We start from the raw sequence: 24,070 nt of genomic DNA, 5'->3' as shown, positions 1-24,070 counted from the left end.
ACTTCCAGTAATTTAGATAAGATACTCTGTAGGTGATTCATGGAAAGAAATGGATAGGCTGAGGTAGGGATCCATTAAATTCAAATGTAAAGGGAAGAGTCAGGTGACTCAGTTTCCTTCTCATTATTATGAATCTAATGGAAGCAATGTTTGTTTCCTAAAGAAGCAATGAATCTGACCTTAAAAGAACTTAGGATAATGCCTTTTTTTGTCCCCTATCTCCGGATCTCACTGAATTCTGAGCGCAAAGGTACGGAGGCCAATGGCTCTTCCATCCCAACAGAGAGTTCAATCAGAGAAAAAAAGACTTCTGCCAGTGAAAAACCCAAAATGCCTCAGTTGTGGATGAGATCCAAACCCCTTCCTGAGAGTCTCTCTGGAAGGTTTTAAGACACATATTGGTTGCCAAGGAATTCTGATTGCCCCCATCCTTTACTTCTTCTCCCTCTTTCTTCTCTATTTTTTCTTCTCTCCTTCTAAGCCTTTCTTTCTCTCTCCTTTTGTTTCTCACCATTTCTCCCTTCATCTATTTCTCCCTCTCTTTTTCCTTCTTACTTGTACTCTGTTTATTAATACTGTTCAATAAAGTCATGTTTGTTTATTTGTCAACTAAAATCATATTTGTTGTGGTTTCCATTTTCCTGGGGAGTTTTTTTTTTTCATTTTTTAAAATTTTATTTTTTTTACTAATTACATGTAATAGCAAATTTTCACACAAGTTTTCCTACGTTATATGATCAAACTTATCTCCCTCCCTCCCTCCCTTCTCTTCTCCTTCTTGGTGCTGGCAGGAGAGTTGATCTAGTTTAAACATATTTCCACATTTTTCATTTTTATAAGTGAATAATCTTATAAAACCCACACTCCAAAACAAAAATTCCTGGGGAGTTTTATCACTGGTTCTATCTTTCTTTTTCTGATTGGTTCCCATTTTTGACTCCCAGGCTTCATTCACCTTTCCTAGCTTAGACCTCCCCTCTCCATCTCTTCTGGTGTTAGAAGGGGTGGGAAAGAGCAACAGATAAAACAACTCCTCCTCCTCCTTCTCCTTCTTCTTTTCTTCTTCTCTCGGTCTCTCTGTCTCCCTGTCTCTCTCTTTCTTTCTCGGTCTTTCTCTCTCTCTGTCTCCCCCTCTCTCTATCTCCCCTGTCTCTGCCTTTGTCTCTCTCTATCTCGGTCTCCAGCCCCACTCTCTCCCCCTCCTTCTTCCTCTTTCTTTTCCTTCTCGTGTCTACCCTTCTTTGCTTCTGCCTCCTCCCTCTTCAGGGCGGGATGCGATTCCTGGGGTGCAGAGTCCCTGATTCTAGGGTGTCTGTCTCCTTTCAGTTAGGGGCCTGACAGGCTGGACACTTGGCGGCAGCGCAGGAGACCCCCTCCTTTAGCTTCCCTGACTTGCACACCCTTCCCCTCACCCCGCTGCCGAGACCCTGGGCAAAGAAATTTGTGCCCTCGACTGCATCCTTGACCCTTGCCCGGCCTGCCCTCAGCTGCCAGCCCCAGCGCCCAGGGCGTGGGCGGGAAGGGGCCAACAGCGGGCTGCGGTAATCACAGAGCGGCGCCGACTCTGCAGCAGTCGGCCTAGCTTTGTCTTTCCTGCCCCGGCGAGGTGCGGTTGGCCGGGGGCAGCGCCCTGGTGGCAGAAGGCAGAGAGGACTGGCCGAGGAATCGGCCGCCCAGGATGGCTTTAGTAGGCTGGAAACGCTGGCCAAGACCACAACCGAGGTGGAAGCGACGGAAATAGCTGCAGTTTCCATCCCGTGCGACCTCCCCGCCTCCCTCTGTCCTCTTCTTGCTTCCCCTCCTACCTCTCTCTTTCGGGTCTCTCTCCCTCTCTCCCTTCCCGCACTCCTGGCTCGGGTTTTCCCCTCCCTTCTTTTCTGGCGCCTTCCCTTTTAACTCGTCTCCACATCCCGCTAGCTCCGTGCAGCCTCCACCCGGTGCCCAGCCCAGGGGGCGTCTGCATGGGCGTCCCCACCACATCCTGCCCCACACTAAAGAAACAGAAAAGTCCAGATCAGCCAGGATCCCTCCCAAGAAGTCAGGAGGAGTAATCCTAGCCTCAAAGGAGCCCACAATCTGTGAATGTACCCCCAAAGGACGGTACACCTCCAGCGTATTTCAGAGAAAAATCTTCTATCGCTGCCCTTTCCTTCTCCTCCCCACCCCCGCTCCCACCCCCCAAAGTTGGAAGGGATCAGAGTTCTTTGTTGGAGGTCTGGATATTGCAGAAAGTGCCATAGGAGACCTTATTCCCACTTAAGAAGCTCCTTATCTGAGAAAGGAACATAGAATTACAGGATCTGAGCTGGGTTCTCAGAGGTCACTTAGTCCAACTCATACCTGAATAGTCTTTTACACCTTTAGAGAGCACTAAGTTTGATGGGGGAGGAGGAGAGAGGACAGAGGATCACCGAATCTGGTCTGGGATTCCAGAGGTCATCTAACCCTTAACCATCCATACCTGAATTAGGGAGCTCCAAGGGTAATGGGAAGAAACAGAATTTATTCGAACTCACACTTGAACAGAACTGTCCTCTAGGAAATCTTTCATTAAAAGAGTACTAGTATGGGGGCAGCTGGGTAGCTCAGTGGATTGAGAGCCAGGCCTAGAGGCCGGAGGTCCTAGGTTCAAATCCGGCCTCAGACACTTCCCAGCTGTGTGACCCTAGGCAAGTCACTTGACCCCCATTGCCTACCCTTACCACTCTTCCACCTATAAGTCAATACACAGAAGTTAAGGATTAAAAAAAAAAAAAAAAAGAGTACTAGTAGGGGGCAGCCTGGTGGCTCAGTGGATTGAGAGTCAGGCTCTAGAGACAGGAGATCCTAGGTTCAAATCTGACCTCATACGCTTCCTAACTGGGTGACCCTGGGCAAGTCATTTAACTTCTCTTGCCCAGTACTTACCACTATTCTGCCTTGGAACCAATACACAGTATTGATTCTAAGATGGAAGGTAAGGGTTAAAAAAACAACACAACAACTCATCAGAGTTTCCCATGAATGATCAGTTGACAATTATTAGAAGATTTTATGAAAAGTACTTATCGAAATAAGTCATGTTCATTAGCTATTGTAAAATCATTAATAATCTTTTTCAAATTTTTTAAAATTTTTATTGTTATTCTCACAAAAGCACAGGAGCAAATTCACACATAACCAAAACCCCAAATTAAAACCAGAAATACACTGATGTAAAAGATGACTCCAACAACTCTTTCTCTGGAGGTGGACAGCATTCCCCATCATAAGTCTTTCAGGATTGTCCCAGATCATTGCATTGCTGAGAGTAGCCAAGTTTTTTTTTTTTTTTTTTTAAACCCTTGTACTTTGGTGTATTGTCTCATAGGTGGAAGATTGGTAAGGGTGGGCAATGGGGGTCAAGTGACTTGCCCAGGGTCACACAGCTGGGAAGTGGCTGAGGCCGGGTTTGAACCTTAGGACCTCCCGTCTCTAGGCCTGATTCTCACTCCACTGAGCTACCCAGCTGCCCAGCCAAGTTTTAACCAATAATCATCATCCAATATTGCTGTTACTGTGTACAATGTTCTCCTGGTTCTGCTCATTTCACTCTGCATCAGTTCCAGCAGATCTTTCCAGCTTTTTCTGAAATCATCCTGCTTATCATTTCTCATAGCACAATAGTATTCCATCACCAACATGTACCACAATTTGTTCAGCCATTCCCAAGTTGAGGGACATCCCCTCAATCTCCAATTCTTTGCCACTACAAAAAGAGCTGCTATAAATATTTTTGTACAAGTATGTCCTTTCTTCTTTTTTGTTATCTCCTTGGGATACATACCCAAAAGTGGTATTACCAGATCAAAGGATATGCAGTTTTATAGCCCTTTGGGTATAGTTCCAAATTGCCCTCCAGAATGGTTGGATCAGTTCATAACTCCACCAACAATGTTGTGTCCCAATTTTGCCACACCCCCTCCAACATTTACCACTTTCCTTTATTTTTTTTTTTTTGTTTTTTTTTTAAACCCTTAACTTCTGTGTATTGGCTCCTTGGTGGAAGAGTGGTAAGGGTGGGCCATGGGGGTTAAGTGACTTGCCCAGGGTCACACAACTGGGAAGTGTCTGAGACTAGATTGGAACCCAGGACCTCTTATCTCCAGGCCTGGCTCTCAATCCACTGAGCTACCCAGCTGCCCCTACCACTTTCCTTTACTGCCATATTACTGATAGGTGTGAGGTTGTACCTCAGCATTATTTTAATTTGCATTTCTCTAATCAAGAATGATATTGAACATTTTTCATGATTATTTTTTCATCTAAAAATTGCTTGTTCATATCCTTTGACCATTTGTCAACTGGGGAATAGCTTATATTTTTATAAATTTGAGAAATTAGATCTTTGTTATAAAATTAGACATTTGTCATAAAATTTTCCCCAGTTTTTTGTTTCCCTTTTAATCTTGGTTAGTTTTGTTTGTACAAAACCTTTTTAATTTAACATCAGAATCATTCATTTTACATCTTATAATATTCTTGCTCTCTTATTTGGTCATAAAGACTTTCCTTCTCCAGAGATCTGCCAGGTAAACTATTCTATGTTCCCCTAATTTAGTTTAATTTATCATTCTATATCTAAATCATATATCCATTTTGACTTTATCTTGGTATAGGGTCATTAAAGATCTTTTGATACTCAAAATTTGAGAAGCAAATATTTTCTTTTGATAGTAGACCTTCTGATAATTTCCTGATAAAAGGGAAAACTAAACTAATGGAATGTATGGTCCAGCCACTCTTCTCTCTGATTCAAAATTTTTTGCAAAATAAGGTCTTTTAAAGGGGCAGCTGGATAGCTCGGTGGATTGAGAGCCAGGCCTCCCCAGATGGGAGGCCCTGGGTTCAAATCTGGCCTCAGACACTTCCCAGTTGTATGACCCTGGGCACGTCACTTGACCCCCATTGCCTACCCTTACCACTCTTCTGCCTCAGAGCCAACACACAGTATTGACTCCAAGATGGAAGCTAAGATCTTTAAATAAACAAACAAACAAACAAACAAATAGATGTGGTCTTTTAGAAGTAGCTCTCTCTAATAAGGGAAAATACGTGTACAAAAATATTTATAGCTGCGCACTTTGTGGTGGCAAAAATTTGGAAAATGAGGGGATGCCCTTCAATTGGGGAATGGCTGAACAAATTGTGGTATCTGTTGGTGATGGAATACTATTGTGTTAAAAGGAATGAACTGAAGGAATTCCATGTGAACTGGAAAGACCTCCAGGAATTGATGCAGAGTGAAAGGAACAGAACCAGGAGAACCTTCTACACAGAGATGGATACACTGTGGCACAATTGAATATAATGGACCTCTCTACTAGCAGCAATGCAATGATCCAGGACAATCCAGAGGAATTTATGATAAAAAACGCTATCCACATCCAGAGAAAGAACTGTGGGAGCAGAAACACAGAAGAAAAATAATTGCTTGATCACATGGTTCAATGGGGCTATGATTGGGGATGTAGACTCTAAATGATCACTCTATTGCAAATAGTAATAATATGGAAATAGGTTTTGAACAATGATACATGTAAAACCCAGTGGAATTGCTTGTTGGCTCCGGGAGGGGGGAGGGAGGAGGGGTGGGAAAGAATATGAATCATGTAAGCATGGAAAAATATTCTAAATTAATTAATTTTATTTATTTATATTTAAAAAAAGAAGTCTCTCTCTCTCTCTCTCTCTCTCTCTCTCTCTCTCTCTCTCTCTCAATAATCCTTGCTTTCTGCATTAGAGTCAATACTATGTATTGTTTCCAAAGCAGAAGAGTGGTAAGGTCTAGGCAAAGGAGGTTAAGTGACTTGCCCAGGGTCACACAACTAGGAAGTGTCTGAGGTCATATTTGAACTCAGGACCTCTTATCTCTGGGCTTGGCTCTCAATCCACTGAGCTACCCAGCTGCCTCCTAGAAATAGATCTTAATATTTGCTCTCTCCTTGGGATATTCCATGAAACCACACATGAGAGACAGTTTCTTGCCCCAACTGGTGAACCTGTCCATACATGCCTCTTCATTTAAATTTTATTCCTTTATTCTGCTGTATAATAATGCCACATTTGGGTCATATTTTTCTAGGAATCAATGAATAATTCATTCTTTATTCTATACTTATGTCAGTTTTTCATTTACTGTAACCTGTTCCTTCTGGGAAAACCTTCAAAGAAGGAAAAAAGAAAAAAACATTATTCCTCTCATAGATTTCCTCATTATAGTCAGACATAACCTCAAATCCTGAGCTTAAACTGAATTAAGGAGATGTTCAATCAAACAGTGATTCATTGTACCTCAGTAGTAGAATTTTTGAGATGAGAGTAGCATGAAAGTTTTTGAGAGAGGAGACACAAAGAAGAAGAGTTATAGTATCAGTTCTGGAGAAAATTAATGTGGAATTTAGGAAATACCGTAGATCATACATAAGCTTGGTAAAGAAGCATGATAGAGGCACAAAGAGAGACTATTTTTTCAGATGTGTCCTGGGAAACTCTTATTTCCAAAAGTTGAGTATGTAACTTTAAATGAACAAATTTCATCCTTCAGAAGGGGGGAAGCTATAACATTAAACTGCTTTTCTACATTTGCAGCACTATAAGTAATTGAATACTAAGGGGGGGAGATGATGACTAATTTTAGAGAAAGTGATACTTATGTCTTAAAAATCATGATAGGGAAGAAGAGGAAACCTAGGCATATTCTGCCAATCACTTGAAATTTAGAGGAAGCTAATTCCTATTTTATTAATTATTATATTAAAATGCTATATAAATGGCAAAAAAGATTTTCCTTATCTTTTCCCATGAACCTTGTTGTCTAATTTTCATCCTGTACTCATGCAGTTAATTTTTTTTAAAACCAGAGTGTTGGATTTTTCATTTATCCCTGTTTGTTTTCCTCTTACTCAATTTATCCTATTATTCTAGCTTAAAAAATATTTTTGGATCCTAATTCTGAAGTTGGCTATGTTAATCATCCCTCCCAGTTTGGTGTCAACTTAAATTAAACAGCTAGGTAGCATAGAGTGCTGAGCCTGGAGTCAGGAAAATTTGCCTTTCTGAGTTCAGATCTGGTCTCTGACATTTCCTAGCTGTGTGACCCTGGGCAAGTCACTTCATCCTGCTGGCCCCAGTTTCCTCATCTATCAAATGAGCTGAAGAAGGAAACAGCAAACCACTCCAGTATCTTTGCCAAGAAACCCCAAATGGGGTCACGAAAAGTCAGATACGACTGAAAAAATGATGGAACAACATTTCCACATGCATCTATCCATCCAAATCCAAATCATCAACAATGTAGGGCATGTCTATGCATGACAACAAATCAACAGGCAACCTTATAGGCTGAGGCACTGTGCTTAAAGCTGGAGAAACAAATACAAGCCAAAAGAAAAAGAAACAGTTCCAGCTCTTAAGGAATTCTTTTTTTTTTAAATCTAATCTTAGGCTTCTGTCTTGGTATCAGTTCCAAGAAGAGTGGGAAGGATAAGAGTTAAGTGACTTTCCCAGGATCACACAGCTAGGAAGTGTTTAAGGGCAGATTTAGTAGACCAAAAGTTAAGGTTTAAAAAAATATATTTACATATATTGGTGTATGTTCCTCACTGACGATTCGTGTACATTAGTCTTGTTTCTCCAGTTACACTGGAAGCTCCTTGGAATTTCTTCTGATCTCTTACACTTCTATGCTTTCAACTATCCTCAAGCCCAGCTAGCTGTAAAAGACTCAATATGTTCGGTGTCGGAAATGATAGTTGGGCATCTAGGATGTCATTCAATGTCAAATATAAGGGGTTCAGTGTTAATGCTAGGGATGAAGTGCCTGCTGTCAGGGAAAGAGGGATTTTGGGGGCGGGTTTTAAACCTTCCATCTTAGAATCAATATTGTATATTGGTTCCAAGGCAGAACTGCAATAAGGACTAAGCAATGGGGGTTAAGTGACTTGCCTAGGGTCACAGAGCTAGGAAGTGTCTGAGACCAGATTTGAACCCAGGACTTCCCATCTCTAGGCCTGACTCTCAATCCACTGAGCCCCAGGGATAGAGAGATTGTTTTCATGGATGGAGGAGTGGGCAGCAGGATTTGGTACTAAAGATAGCAAGTCTCATTGGCATGAATAAGGGCTCTGCATGGGGTGGGGTTCTAGATCAGGTATGGGGAGCTCAGTGTTAATATTAGGGATGGTATGCTTAGTGTAAGGGTTGGGGGCTCAGTATCCCGGATAAGGAGTTCATTTTTGTGATGGGGGGGGCGGGGCTTGCTCATCCACCTTTGGAGTCCATCTTTCACCCAACTCTCACCTATGCTTGTCAGACTTTTGAGGTTGTTGTTTTTTTTTTTTTTTACATTTTTCTTGGCAAGATTTGGTTTGACATTGTAAAGTGGAAGAGATGTTTGAAAGCACAATGTTATTTATTCCTTTATAAGTTGCGCCCAAACATACATTCAAAAGAATTAGTCATAGAAAAAGGATGATTACCAGTGCTCTTTAAATGAATAAAGATAAGAAAAACAATACAATAAAATAACTTCAAGGATCCTCATTTGAAGATGGTTAGGGACTGAGATGACCAATGGTCTTTGGTCATTTCAACAAAGCCAGGACAATCAGCAGCATGGACAGTTGTGACATAGGGCCCTGGGCCTCAGTGGCCCAGCCTCTCACTGGATCTATTCTCCCTAGGGAGTGACTTTGGACAGGATCACATCAGCCTTGTCCTTCTCCCCAGGGTCTTCTCTCCTGGAGCCAGGTGATTCTGGCTTGATATCTGCCCTCTTTTGGAGTCAGACCTCTTCGGGGGCCACATCGGTCCTAAGGACCCGCAGAGGGGGCAGTATGCACATCCTCAAGCTTCTTCTCGGCCATTCTAATCTGTTTTCCATGGCCACCTTCCCATCCTGATCGTGCATCGACAGTATTTCACTCCCCACTCTCTTCTTCACTGATTTTCCCTCACCATCATGGCTCTTGCCACACCTCTTACAGAAATATTCTCCAGGAATGTCTGAGGAAAAAATTCTTCCTTCAGAGGGCTTGATGAAGATGACCAGAGGCCACCCACGTCCCAGTAAAACCATCTGGGCAGATGGGCTAATGGACAGACTTCAAACCCCACTGAGTTGGGGAAGTGTCTACCCGAAGCACATGAAGACTTTCCCTGTCCGATGGATGGATGAGAACAATTTGCTCCAGAGGTCACGAAGACAGCCAAAGTAGGCACTGTCTGACATCAAAGAGACCAGGGTCATCCACTGCATCACCAGTGGCCCCGGCTTTTGTCTTGCCACTGGACTTTGTTATAAGGAAATAAGGAAAGAGCAGGAGCAGGAGCTGCTGGAAAGGCAGAAGCAGGAAGGTTCCAGAGTTCTAGGGAAGTGAAAGTGTGCTTCTTCTAAGAGACAGCTGAAGCAGTAGATTGAGTGTGTCTTTTCTCCTTAGGTGGATCTTGTGAGATTGGCTATTCTCCCTATTCTGTGGCTGTCCTTCTGATCCATCTTAGCAACAACCCATTCCTATTCCTCTGTTCTTGTGGATACTGCTGTGGCTGACTGAGAGATATTCCAACAGAGCCGACTGAGACACCTAAAGCCATCTGTCAGAGAGAACCTTTCCCTGAGTCCTGTTCCTGCTTACCTTCCCACCTTCCCACCTCTATCACCATCTAAGGGGGAATTGGGATTAGTGAAGTGGACTTTTAGGTAGAGAGGTAAATGATAGTGCAGATACCATCTCTCTGAAGATAACAGCTAGATTTGGTAGGGAGGTTTATTCATATTTTAGATAGATCATCCCAATTCCTTTCCCTTCCTTTTCTTCCCTTAAATAAACCCTGTTTAGTAGCATTTGGTATCCTGTGAGCTTTATCCTGTTGGCCTTCCCAAACCCTGAGATCCTTCTGATTCTGGTCCTACACAATCATTCATTGACCTACTAAAATCCCATTACCACCAGGCATCATCTAGCCCAGTGGTTCCCAAACTTTTTTGGCCTACCGCCCCCTTTCCAGAAAAAAATATTACTTAGCCCCCTGGAAATTAATTTTTAAAAAATTTTAATAGTAATTAATAGGAAAGATAAATGCACTGTGGCCATCACCGTTCCCCTGGATCGCTGCAGCACCCACTGGGGGCGGTGTTACCCACTTTGGGAATCACTGACTAGGTACTTAATTCAACTTGGATGACTCTGGAAGAGAGAGGGAGGCTGATGACTTTGTACAACTCTGCCTCACTCAAATCCAATCCAGGGGCAAGTTAAGACATCACTCCATGGTTTCTCTGGTCCCCTGCAAACAAAGGAAGAACACATACCAAGGGCTGAGAAACGCATGGGCAGAAATGGGGGCTCGGTATCCGAGACAGGACTCAACGTCAAGGATGAGAGTTTTTTCATCACTGTCAGTGTCGAGAATGAGGACTTGGGGTCTGGAAAGGAAGGGTTTGGTGGGTTCAGTGTCAGAGACGGGAGCTCAAAGTCAGACATGGGAGAAGGGCTCCACGTGAGGGACAGGACCCTACATAGTCAAACTGGAAGATCTGATGTCAGATTTGGAGGCTGTCCTTCGTGTTGTAAGTTGGGCCTTCATCCTGCTGCCTCCTTTCCCTGCTAGTCACCCCCTCTGAGGTGGCAGGATAAAGTCCCACTATGTAAACACAGGACAATGACCTCAACTCTCTCCCGATTTTGCAGGTGAGAAAATGGAACCTCAAGGAGGCTGGCCTGTTATTCCAGTCTCTCAGTAAGGTTCTTTTTCAAACTCAAGCGACTGACAGTACTTTATTGTGAGCCTCAAGAGGAAGCTAGCCAAAGGGTAGGAGGAGTGCCATTCTGGGGATTTACATCAGCCGGCTAAGCTGATATCAATACCCCAGGGAATCTAATTATGTTGGTGGAGGCACAGGGTGAAATAGGAAGGATACTTTCCCCCTCTATTACTAAATCAAATCCCTCCTTCTTAAGGCTCTTTCCTGGCAATCATTGGTCTCACTTTTCTTTGGGGAGGGGAGCTGCTAAGAGATTGGTCCCCAGCTTGTCAGATAAATAGTGCGAAGGAATTGCTGAGAACCTCAGAGTTGGGTGAAACAGGCAATACACAGGAAAGACCCAGGGCAGAGCTTCCCCCCTTGTCCTTGTACGTTCAGCCAAAGAATCGAGAGCCTGGAGGAATAAGGGATACATCCCTAGAGTGGAATCTTGATTCCAGATTGAGCACGAGAGCCGAATATCACTCACTATGCCCTCTCACCTTGTCCTGCTTCTCCTGATGTGCCTGTCCCTGGAGATGGCTGGTTCTGAGAAAGAGGAGCCTGCCCCTTGCTCTGAAGATAAGTCCTGGTTGGTCTTGAAACTGAAGGTACTGTAAGGAAAGAGGGCTGGCTCTAGGGCCAGGGGCCAGCTTATGGTGAACTCTCCAGCCTTCCTACAGGGGGAGAGAGGTAGGCAGGAGGTGACAACAGCTCCCCCACCACACAATGGAGTTAGGAGGGACAAAGCCACTGTCTTGTCCACAATCCTATTTCCTATGTTCCTCAAACTAGGATCATCATCTTCTAGAATAGTCTGGGGTTCTAAGGAGATGTGATTTCCCCTGAACTGGGAGCTTTATTCTAGTCAATGTCCTTTTTTTAAGTTCATTGGGTTTTTTTAACAGATATTTTATTTTCCCAATTACACATAATAACAATTTTCAATGTATGTTTTCTGAAATTATAAGATCCAAACTATCTCCCTTCTTCCTCTTCTCTCCCCTCCTCCTGGAGATGGTGAGCAATTTGATCGGGGTTCTACATGTATTATCATGTGAAACATCCTTCTATATTGGTCATTGTTGTAAGAGAACAGTCCTATAAAGCCAAAACACCAAAATAAAAATATAAATAGACTAAGGTGAAAGACAGTATGCTTTGACCTGCATTCTGTCTTGTCAATGCTCCGTCTCACGCTTTGGAACAAGGGTTCTGAACCTTCTTTGTCATAGACCCCTCTGGCAGTCTGGCAAAGCCTCTGGACAACTCGGAATGTTTTGAAATATATGAAACAGAACACTTGGGATTCCAAAGGAAAACAAATAAAAAGTTCTTAAAATTTTAAAAAGAAAGAACAAGTACACAGAAACCATGCTAAGAATAGCAGAATTGGGTGGCAGCTTGGTAGCACAGTGGATAAAGCATCAGATCTGGGTTCAAATTTGTTCTCAGATACTTCCTAGCTGTGTGACCCTGGGCCAGTCACTTAACCCTGATTGCCTAGTCCTTGCCACTCTTCTGTCTTAGAATTGATGCTAAATAAATAAAAATAAATAAATAAAAAGAATAGAATAAAATTAAATAAAATAGAATAAAAAGGAATAAAAAGAATAGAATAAAAAAGAATAAATTTTAAAATAGCAAAATAAAATAGAATATTGAGTGTTTAAGGGTCTGTTGGCTGTGTGGTTATTTAATAATTTCAGGAGATAGTTTCCTCACCCAAAGCAAGGGTTCTTAAGCCGGGGCGCCATGAACCCTCAGAGGTTCCATAGAGAGATTTCAAGGAAGCCTGGGCACTTAGATTGGTGGGGGGGGGGTACATCTTTAATCTCACTAAACTGAAATTTAGCCATTTCCTTCACTTGTTTAATAACTTGAGTCTGAGGCACGATTCTGGCTTCACCTGACTGCCAAAGGTGTCCCTGACCCAAAGAAAAGATTCAGAACCCCTTGTCTGTAGGAACTCAGGCCTCCCCTCAACAACTGTTTAGAGAGGGCTGGAAGAGCCAATCCCTTAGGTCTCACCCATGCTTCAAGGATGCTTCCATGTGTGTAAGTGGGAATATTTCCCACGTCTGGGGGCTGGTATGGTATTGATGCTATATGCATATATGTATGAACTCTGTGTGTGTATGTATGTGTGTGTGTACTCACACTAGCATGTGTAGAGAGAGCATAAGGACAGAGAGCTAGAGCTAGAAGGGTCCCCAGAGTCCCTTACTTTGAGGACATTGAAGCCTAGATGAATAAAGTGACTTCTCCAAGGTCACCCTGGTCCCATGCCATAGAATTGGGATTTAAACGTAAGTCCTCTGACCCGATCCATCACTCTTTCCTCTGAGTCATTCTCCCTCTGTAGTTTTGTACCCGTGATCCATGTCAGATAGGTGTCTACTTTAAAGAGGATGGCCTTTCACGGAAGGAAAACTTTGGGTATCTGAAATAAGTACCTAGTATTTCATTTCCTGAGCTGATGGAATGCCCATTTTCCTCCCCTGCTCTTCTTCTTTTTTTTTTTTTATTTTTCTTTTTAAATCCTTACCTTTCAACTTGGAATTAGTACTATGTATTGGTTACAAGGCAGAAGAGCAGTCAGGGATAGGCAATGGGGGTCAAGTGACTTGCCCAGGGTCACACAGCTAGGAAGTGTTTGAGGCCAGATTTGAACTTCCCATCTCTGAGCCTGGCTCTCCATCCACTGAGCCCCGACCGCCCCTGTCTTCTGACTAAACTCCCTGCATTGAACACTTTAGGAAGAGCCAAGAGAAAAAAGAGACAGGGTCCCATTGTTCTCCTGGGACAAAGGCAAATGCAGATGAATAAAAGAATATGCACTCTGGTATTATGGAAAGGGTTCCTGGCCTGGAATCAGGAGTACCTAAATTCAAATATGGCCTCAGATACTAGCTGAGTGACCCTGGACAAGTCATTTAACCCGGTGGGTCTCAGTTTCCTGATCTGTCAAATGGGCTGGAGAAAGAAATTGCAAACTACTTCAGTATCTTTGCCAAAAAAAAAACCCAAATGGGGTCACTAAGCATCAGACACAACAGAAAATAAATGAACAACCTATCCTCTGGAGAATAGCCAGGGGGCTTGAATCAGAGAGAGTTTCCTAGACATCAGGAAAGTTTAGAAGCGGGAAAGACCTCTATCTAAGGCCTGTAGCTTGGAATTTTTGCTCCCAAGACAATAAAATTGTGGACAGAGCAAGAAGCAAGAAATTGACCTCAAGGGGGCATCTGGGTGACTCAGTGGATGGAGAGCCAGGCCTAGAGATGGGAAGTTCAAATCTGGTCTCAGACACTTCCTAGCTGTGTGAACCTGGGCAAGTCACTTAACCTTCACTGCCTAGCCCCTACCACGGGGCTTCTGTCTTGAAACAATACATAGTATTGATTCTAAGGTGGAAGGTAAGAGGTTAAAACAAACAAACAAACAAAGCCTCTTACCATGTTTCTTAGAACCAATACTAAATATGCAACAGAAGAGAGGTAAGGGCTAGGCAATTGGGGTTAAGTGACTTGCCTAAGGGCACACATGTAGGAAATGTCTAAGGTCAGATTTGAACCCTGGTCCTCCTGATTCCAGGCCTGGTGCTCTATCCACTGTGCTACCTATATACAGTGAATTTTAAATGTTTCATACTAATGTAAAGCAACCATGTTACAGATTGGTAAAAGAAAAAATATTTTATGATGTTTAAAGAGAGTTTAGCCATATTTTGTAGGATATCCGTATCTGTTTATCTAGTTACATAGCCCTTAGCTTTCTTTTAAGTCCCAGCTAAAATCCTGTCTTTTACTGGAAGCCTTCCCTAACTCCTCTTAGGTCCTATTTATCCTGGATACGCCTTGCTTCCTATATATTTGTTTGCATGTTGTTTCCCCCATCAGACTGCAAGCTTCTTGCAGACAGGGATTACCTTCGACCTCTTTTTGTTTGCCCAGAATGCTTAGGGTGCTTCATAAACATTTATCGCTTGACTGATTACTTTATGTGTTTAAGTACATTGAGTATAGCAGGCGGTAGGGTGATATCTGCAAAGAACACTGGACCAGAAATGGAATTGTTATTATTTTATACATTATATTTTTATTGTTTATATTTATAATTAATTTTTATGCATTAATATAAATCTATGATGTTAATATATTAATATAAAATATTTTATTATATTATATATCATTATTAAATGTTCAGTCATTTTTCAATCATGTTCAGCTCTTTGTGACTCCATTTGGGGTTTTCTTGGCAAGGATAACAAGAGTGGTTTGGCATTTCCTTCTCCAGTTCATTTTTCAGATGAGGAAACTGAGGCAAACAGGGTTAAAGGACTTGCCCAGGGTCACCCAGTTAAGAAACGTCTGAGGCCAGGGAGTTAAGAGACCTGGACTCAAGTCCTCTATCTGATACTTAGCTGAGTGATTAAGGGACACGTCACTTCTCTTCCTGGGCTTTAATTTCTTCATCTACAAAATGAGGTTCTTGGATTCAGAGTTCCCAGATGTTCTATGGTTCTGGGATTCTCTCAGATACAACACACAGACAGCAGGGAGGACACCCAGCAGCTGGCTGAGGGACAGGGGAACAGCCAGCTGGGGAAGGAGAAGGCTCTCCACCGGCTGCGTCGAGCCCTCAGAAGGGCTAGTCCAGAAGGAGGATTGACTATCAGTATCTTAAATAAATGAATAAATAATAGGCAGCTGGGTATCCCAGTAGATGGAGTGCCAGGACTGGAGCCCAGAGGACTTGGGTTCAAAACTGGCCTGGGATACTTCCTAGCTGTGTGGCCCTGGGCAAGTCACTTACCCCCAATTGCACAACCCTTGTTTCCATCTTAGAATTGTTACTAGGTCAGAAAGTAAAGGTTTAAAAAAAAAACTTATAAACAAGCAACCAGAGCCATACTTGGCTCCTCAGAGAAATCAAGGCAAAGATTCTCCAGGGCCAGCATCTGCTGATGTAGCTTGATCCAGTCCCATTTCTTTTTCTCTGTCTTGGTTTTGGGACTCGGACCACAGTGGAAGGGACTAAAGTTAAACTTCAGGGAAGATTTACTCTGACAATTATTTATAGACTAAAAGAGGGTAGCTAAAAGAGGAGCTAAAACTAAAAGACCAAAAGATAAAAAAAAAAAATCCTAGATGGATTCTTTGAAAAAGATAGGATAAAAAGGCAACAAATATAATAACATAAATAAAAAAGAGTGCTAGAACAAAGGGGAATGCCAAATAATTACAACAACAGTTTTGGCTCTAGAAAGAAAATATGGAAGCGCTACCCTAATAGGAGAAAAGAAGAGAGGGGGCCTGGAGCATAATTTTTCATACATTGTCAGACAGGTCACTGTGTCAGTTGATTCTCTTTTTCCATTGTGTCCCCCTTTTCATGACCCCATCTGGAGTTTTCTTGGCAAAGATGCTGAAATGGTTTGCTATTTCCTTCTCCAGCTCATTTGATGGATGAGGAAACTGAGGCAAATAGAGCTAAGTGACTTGCCCAGGGTTAGACAGCTAAAGAGTGTCTAAAAAGAGATTATTATTATTATTATTTATTACTATTATTTGGTGGTGGCCAGGAGGATGAGAGTGATATAAAAACAAAAGGCAACCAAAAAAAGGTATTTAAAAAATTTTAAGTAGTAGTGTGATATAATGGGAAGAACATTAGTTTTAGTCAGAAGATCTGGATTCAAATCCTGAGCTCTTATTCATTAGCCAAACAGCCTTAAGCAAGTCACTTTCTCGTGACTTTAGTTTCTGCCTCTGAAAAGTGAATGGAGTGGATTAGATGATCTCTCAGGTTACTTCCAGCTCTAAAATTCCATCCTTTCACCAGTTAGGAGATTCCTTCTGGGACATAGAACAGAAGACTCAAGGAACCATCTGGTATTCACACTGGAACAAACCACTCCATTTTCTAAACTTGTCTTTCAAGAATTAGTCTTTTCCCTGGGTTAAGTGGTTTTCAAAGAGCTTTTCACAAGTGGGTCCAAATCTCCAAAGTGACTTTTCAGGTTCCCTGTCTGGCTGAGAAACTGTAGCCCTGGAGACAGATGGATTGGGGCTGACGTTCTTTGGGAGGAGACTGATTGGAAGTGACTGAATCAGCCCAGGGCTTAGAAAACATCCCACTTCCTCATCCTGGAGACTGCTCAGAAGAAGACAGGCTGTGAAAAATCAAAGGTGGTTTATATAACCCATCTCCTCCCCCATGTCATTGGCAGACTCCCGTGTGTTTCCCTGATATCCTTCTAGCACAGATTTTCCCAGAGAGGTCATATCCATCTCCCTCCACTGAACTTACTCCTTGTTGTTGTTCAGATGTTTTTCAGTCACGTCTGACTTTCTGAGACCCATTTGGGATTTTCTTGGTAGTGATCCTGGAGTGGTTTGCCATTTCCTTTTCCAATTTCATTTGGCAGATGAGGAAACTGAGGCAAACAGGGTTAAATGACTTGCCCAGAGTCACAGAGTTAATAAGAGTCTGAGGCTGGATTTGAAATCAGAAGATGAATCTTCCCGATTCTGAATCCAATGCTCTATCCATTGCCCCACCTAGCTGCCCTGGAACTTATTCCTGAAGGGTGTCAACCCTTGTCTTAAACATTATCAGAAGAGATCTCTGCCTCATTAGGTAAGGCGAGTCATGAGGAACTTCATGGGATTTCAACGTGGATTTTAAAGTGTGTCTAGCAGAACTCCCTCATTTTGCAAATGAGGAAAATGAAGCTCAATGGTTCCTTCCTTCTCCACTCCTACTCCCTGGACTTCTTTCACCACCATGCTCTGGTATGGGTACCTTTTATACCTTCCCCCATTAGACTATACCCTCCTTGAAGGGAGAGACTGTCTTTTTGTGCTTGGATTTGTATTTCTAACACTTAGCACCATAGCCGGCACAGAGCAAGCATTTAATAAGTGCCTGCTGACTTCATTCTTGGAAGCTAAGCAGTTTCTCTAGGGCTCACAAGTGGTACACAGAGCTGGGATTTAAATCCCAATTCCAAATTGTGCTCTTTCCTCTATTATTAGCTTAAGGAGAATAAATGGCTCACATAGCCCCGTCTTATGTTCTCTCTCTCCAAAAGTGATCAGTCATCTCTTGGAAATCAGGAAGTTGGGGCATCTCAGAGATAATGAAGGACTTGAGCCAAGTCACCTGTCAAGGAAGAGAAACTAGGGTTTGAACCAAGAGTTTGGGGTCCATCAATATCCCTGGCAATATCCCCCTCACTCTATACCTTTTTTTTTTTAAACCTTTACTTTCTGCCCTAGTAACAACTCTAGGACAGAAGGGCAAGGGCTAGGCAAATGGAGGCAAGTGACTTGTCCAGGGTCACACAGCTAGGAAGTGTCTGAGACCAAATCTGAACCCAGGACCTCCAAACTCCAGGCCTCTATCCATCGTGTCATCTAACTGCCCTATCCTGTATTCTTAGTACGGATTCCTGTAGGGAGAGGACAAGCCCAGTCTGGATCACTTTTCCAACAAGATGGCAACAACATGGGAAAGGGATGATGAAGATAATGAGAAAGAAAATTGGCTGGGGGTGGGGTGAAGAAAGGTTTATGACAAAATAAAGTCCTTTGCTTATTCCTCCTTGCCAATCTGGGAGACATTCTTACTTGATTGGAATTAGATCCCTGATACTGTAGAGAAAAGCATCCAGGGGTCTAGGCTTCGCTACTGAGGCCTTTTTTTTTTCTTAATTTACATTTGTTATCGTTTTTTAATCTTCAAAACTACCCTATGAGATTCACTATAGTATTCACATTTTATTATTTGTAGTATTTATTACTTATATTTATTTAAATAAATAATGCATTCTTTATTATTTATCACTATATTATCCACATTTTTATTATTTATTTTAAGTTCATGCTTATTTATTAAATAATATATTATTTCTGATTCGTTTATATTATTTATTATTTATCATTACCTCATTCACACTTTATTATTTGTTTATTTTGTTTGTGGTTCGTGTTTATTAAATAAATAATGTCGTTTCTGATTTATTTTTATTATTTATTATTTATCACTATCATTCACATTTTATTATTTATTTTTAGTTCATGTTTGTTTATTAAACAAATGATATGTTATTTCCAATTTATTATTTATTTACTATATCATATTTTACAGATGAGGAAATTGAGGCTGAAAGTGAGTGAGTGACTTAACCAAGGTCCAAAACTATTAAGCGGCTGAGAGGGGATTTGAACTCCCGTTACACTCACTTGATCTCTCACTGTTTTAGGCAACTCTCTAAGACCCTAAATTAGAGGAAAGGTACCAACCTGTCTTGATAGAGGGAATTTTCTCACCAGGAAATCTCTAGATGGATGAAATCACGGGTTAAAAAAAAACAAACAATACCAAATGGCTATAAAATGGGGCTGGTGCTAGTAGCCACAGGGCAGGGAGACAGCTCAGTGGATAGAGCACTGAACCTCAAGAAAGACTTGAGTTCAAATCTGACCTCAGACACTTACTAGCTGTGTTGCCAGGGCAAGGCACTTAACCCTGTTGGCCTCAGTTTCTTCATCTGTAAAATGAGTTGGAGAAGGAAATGGTCAACTACTCTAGGAACTTTGCCCAAATGGAGGTATGAAATAGACAGGACTGAAATCACTGAATAACAATAGTTCCTAGTACCAGGTGTTCCTGGTTCAGTCATTGATTTTTATAATAATGAGGTATATAATAATATAATCGGGTGAAATAAAATAAGGCATATATATACATATGTACATATACATATATATAAAGCAGGTTTGCAAATTGTAAAGTGTTTATGTAAACTCCATTTCTTCTTCTTATTTCTGGCTTCTCTAGGAAGAAGAGATCCCAAGGATTTCATTGCAGCAGTTGGTGAAGGAGGAGAAAAGAGGAAAGGCAGGCCAGTTCTATGGACTGATGGGGAAACGGGCAAGAGGTGAGTGACCCAGGGGATAGGAGGGCCAGAAGGGAAGTGACAAAGGGCCCATCCAGGGTTGGCTCCCTAAACTGTGGAGAATGGATTGAGTGGACCAAATGATGGTTCGATTAAGGAATTCTGGGTTAAGAAAAGAGATAGCTCAGAGGCACAGTGGATAGAACCCAGGCCTAGGGTCAGCAAGACCTGAGAGCAAATCTGGCCTTCTAGCTGTGTGACCCTGGGCAAGTCACTTAACTCTGTTTGCCTCAGTTTCCTCATGTGTCAAATGAGTTGGAGAAGGAAACTAGATCCAGTATCTTTGCCAAGAAAACCCCAAACGGGGTTATGAAGAGGAGTATGTCACTAAAAAAAAGACTAAACAACAATAACAAGGTAAGAAAAGAGAGTGTATGAAAGGCAATAGGGCCCACAGGACCATCCCCAGATCTTTAACATTCAAAGGTAATTAGCTGAGCCTCTACAAAGTGTAATAATTTTCCCAAACCAGTGAAAACTCAAATAGAAATATGCTAAACAGTATACAAGGATCCCTGTGGGCTTACAAAACCACATGTTAATATTATCTATATTCTATTATATTTTCTTTTGTTAAATATTTCCCCATGTCATTTTAATCTGGCTTCAGGGCCTGTGTTTGACACCCCTGGCCCAGACCACAATATCACTGATTTTGCACATCCCTGGTATATATTAAATGCTTAATAACTGTCTTTTGATTGGTTGACTGACTTGGACTATCTTGGGAAATACTAGTACCAATAATCCAAAATAGAAATAAAAAATTTAATAATCTAAATAGCCTTTGGGATGCCACCAAAGACTGTTGTATTCAATAGCAAATCTTCCTTCAATTCAATTCTATTAAATAAAAGAGACTTATTTAGCATGAACTATCAATAGTAGGTCTGGAGGCTCTGTGTTTAAATGTTGGCTCTTACTTAGGAAGTCGCCTTACCTCTCCGAAAGCCTCAATGCCATCATTTGCTAAAACAAAAAACTCTTTGTGGTGGCAAAGAACTGGAAATGAAAGGACGTCCATCAGTTGGGGAATGGCAAATGAATGTGATGGAATAGTACATGGAGATAAAAAATGAAGAGCGGGTTAATTTAATTTAATTTTTCAAACCCTTGCCCTCTGTCTTAGAATCAATACCAATTCTAAGGCAGAAAAACAATAAGGACTAGGCAATTGGGGTTAGGTGATTTAGCTAGGAAGTATCTGCAGCCACACTTGAACCCAGAACTTCGTGTCTCTTTTATTCATTGTGCTACCTAGATGCCCCTGAGCAGATTAAATTTTGAAAAACATGGAAAGACCAAAATGAAATTATGAAGAGTGAAATGAGCAAAACCAAGAGAACATTACATACAACAAAAATATTGAAGAATTGTAAATGTCCACCTCCAGAGAAAGAACTGATTAATAGAAACATGTGTGACATAATTTTATTTTTTTAATTCAAAGAGATTTTATTTTCCCAAGTATATATAATAATAATTTCCAACATGTGTTTTCCAAAATTATAATATCTAAACCATCTCTTTTCCTCTCCCCATCTCGGAGATGGTAAGCAATTTGATGTGGGCCATAGATGTGTAATCATGCAAAACATACTTCCATATTGATGACATATATATTTTATATATAGATATAGATGTATTTTTTGTCAAATGATGGTCCCCATCTAGTACAGGGATAGGGAGGAAGGGAGGGAGACAGGTGAAAATTTTAATGTAACAAGCAAATAAATTTAAACTAAAAAAAAAGAGGGAGGTATATCAGGTGATTTCTAGAGTCCTTTCCTGGGCCTACGATATAATTCTCTGAGCCTTAATGGCACTAACTCTGTTTGACTCTGACCTTAAAATGTGCCTGTATTCCCTGAGGCCATTTTCTCCCCTATCAGTTCACACACAGAAGAAGATTCAGCCTAGGAAAACTCAACCCTCTTATATAACATATCTGAGAACTAGAAGAGACTTAGATAGCCTAACTGGTCCAGTCCTTTGCCTTTTGGCCAGAAAGGTATTATTATCCCTCTTTTACACCAAAGACAACTGAGACCCAGACAGTCAATGACATGCCTGCCCATTTTTGCACAGCTAGTAGACAGCAGAGTCAGAACTAGATCCCAGGTTTCCTGTCTCTCCAGAAGTGTCTGTTCCACTACATTATTTCTTGCATTTAAAAAGAGGTGCTTGAAAGATTTTTTTTCTAATGGGAGAGGTTCCCTTTGTACAAAAATATTTATAGCTGTGCTTTTTGTGGCACAAAGAATTGGAAACTAAAGGGATGTCCAACAATTAGGGAGTGGGGGAACAGGTTGTAGTATGTAATGGTGATGAAATACTCTTGTGCTATAAGAAATGATGAATTGGTGGATTTCTATAAGAACTGGAAAGACCTCCATGAACTGCTGCAGAGTGAAATGAGCAGAACCAGGAGAACACTGTACACAGTAACCGAAACATTGTGGGATGAGCCAATGTAACTGACTTTGCTATTAGTAGCAATGCAATGATCCAGGACAATTCTGAGGGAACTTGTGAGAAAGAACACTATCCATAGCAAGAGAAAGAACTGTGGGAGTAGAAATCCAGAAGAAAACATATGATTTATCTCTTGTTTATATGGGTAGAAGATGTGGGGTTTTGGTTTTAAAAGATTACTACAAAAATGAATAATATGGAAATAGGTATCAAGCAATAACACATGTTATTAAACCCAGGGGGATTGCTTGTCAGCTCCAAGGGAGGGAAGGGAGAGAATATGAATCATGGAATCATGGAAACAAAAACAAACAAACAAACAAACATAAATAAATGAGGGGCTTAAACTGTGGAGTCACTAATAAAAAGTTGACATTTCTATCATTTTCTAAAGTTTGCAAAGGGCTTTCCCAACGTTCCATTTGAGCCTCACAATGACCTGTGTGATAGGTACTAGAGATGCTATTACCATCTCCATTCAAGGGATGAGTAGACTAAGATTTGAAGAAGTGTAATTTGCTTATATAACTTGTAAGTCTCTGAGGTAGGAGTTGAACCCAAGTCCCTGTCCAGTTTGCTTTCCATTATTCCATAGCGAATCTCCATGGTTCTCTCTAGGTTTAAAATGAGATATTTTTGTTGTTCAGTCGTTTCAGTTGTGTCAGGTTCTATGTGACTTTTGGGGGGTTTTCTTGGCAAAAAATACTGAAGCAATTTGCCATTTCCTTCTCTAGCTCATTAGATGGATGGGGAAATTAAGGCCAAAAGGGTGAAGTGACTTGCTCAGGGTCACACAACTAATAAATGTTTGAAGCCAGATTTGAACTTAGGAAAAGGAAGCTTCCTGACTGCAGGCCCAGTGTTCTGTCCACTGTACCATCTCTATGCCCCTAAAAATCAGATTAAAAAAATATATGGTAAATATTGACAGTCAGAGTCCCTGTACTTGGGACTCTGGGGAAGAAACCATAGGAAGTGCTGAGACTACCTTCCTTCCCCCTACTCTACCTCTCACCCCACATATAGCTCCTTTAAAAAATTTTTTTTCATTCAAAAATATTTTATTTTCCCAATTACATGTAATAATAATTTTCAACATAACATTTTCCAAAATTGTAATATCCAAATCATTTTCTTCCTTCTCTTCCCTCCCTGGTCTTAGAGATAGTAAGCAATTGATCTGGGTCCTTTATGTATTATCATGCAAAAAACACTTCCATAGTGGTTCCTACATATCACTTCTAAGGGGGACAGGGAGTGAAGGTCTGACACTTGTTTCTCTCTTTATTCCCAGGGAAGTCACTGATCCAGTCAGTGGAGCACAAAGGTAAGGAATGCATTGACCATTCTCCTCCATAGCCTCTTCTGAAAGATTTCTCTTCTCAAAACATAGAGGAATAGAGAAGAGGCCTGCTCCCCGGCCCAGGGCTGCCCACAAGGCCCTGCTATCCTGTGCTGTGTGATGGAGCCAGTGGGGTGTTGGTCACATGCTACATTCCCAGAGAGTATGGATTTGGATGAGGAGTGATGGAGAGGTTAAGACAGGATCTAGTGAAAAATGTGTTGTATGTAACTGAAGTAGAGAGAAGGAAAGAGATGAGACTGGATGCTTTTCTCAAACATCTACTAGCTCTGTGATCCTAGGCAAGGCAGCCAATCTCTTTAGCCACATTTTTCTCATCTGTAAAATGGGGATAGCAGTGCCTACTTCACAGGGTTGCTACCAGGACTAAATGAGATATGGAGAGACAGAGAGAGGAGAAGGAAGGGAAAGGGAAAGAGATAGAGACAGACAGAAACAGAGAGAAGGAAGGAAGGAAGGAAGGAAGGAAGGAAGGAAGGAAGGAAGGAAGGAAGGAAGGAAG

The sequence above is a fragment of the Gracilinanus agilis genome, chromosome 4 (assembly GCF_016433145.1).
Source record: "Gracilinanus agilis isolate LMUSP501 chromosome 4, AgileGrace, whole genome shotgun sequence".
Taxonomy (NCBI): Eukaryota; Metazoa; Chordata; class Mammalia; order Didelphimorphia; family Didelphidae; genus Gracilinanus; species Gracilinanus agilis.
This window is presented reverse-complemented; position numbering follows the sequence as displayed.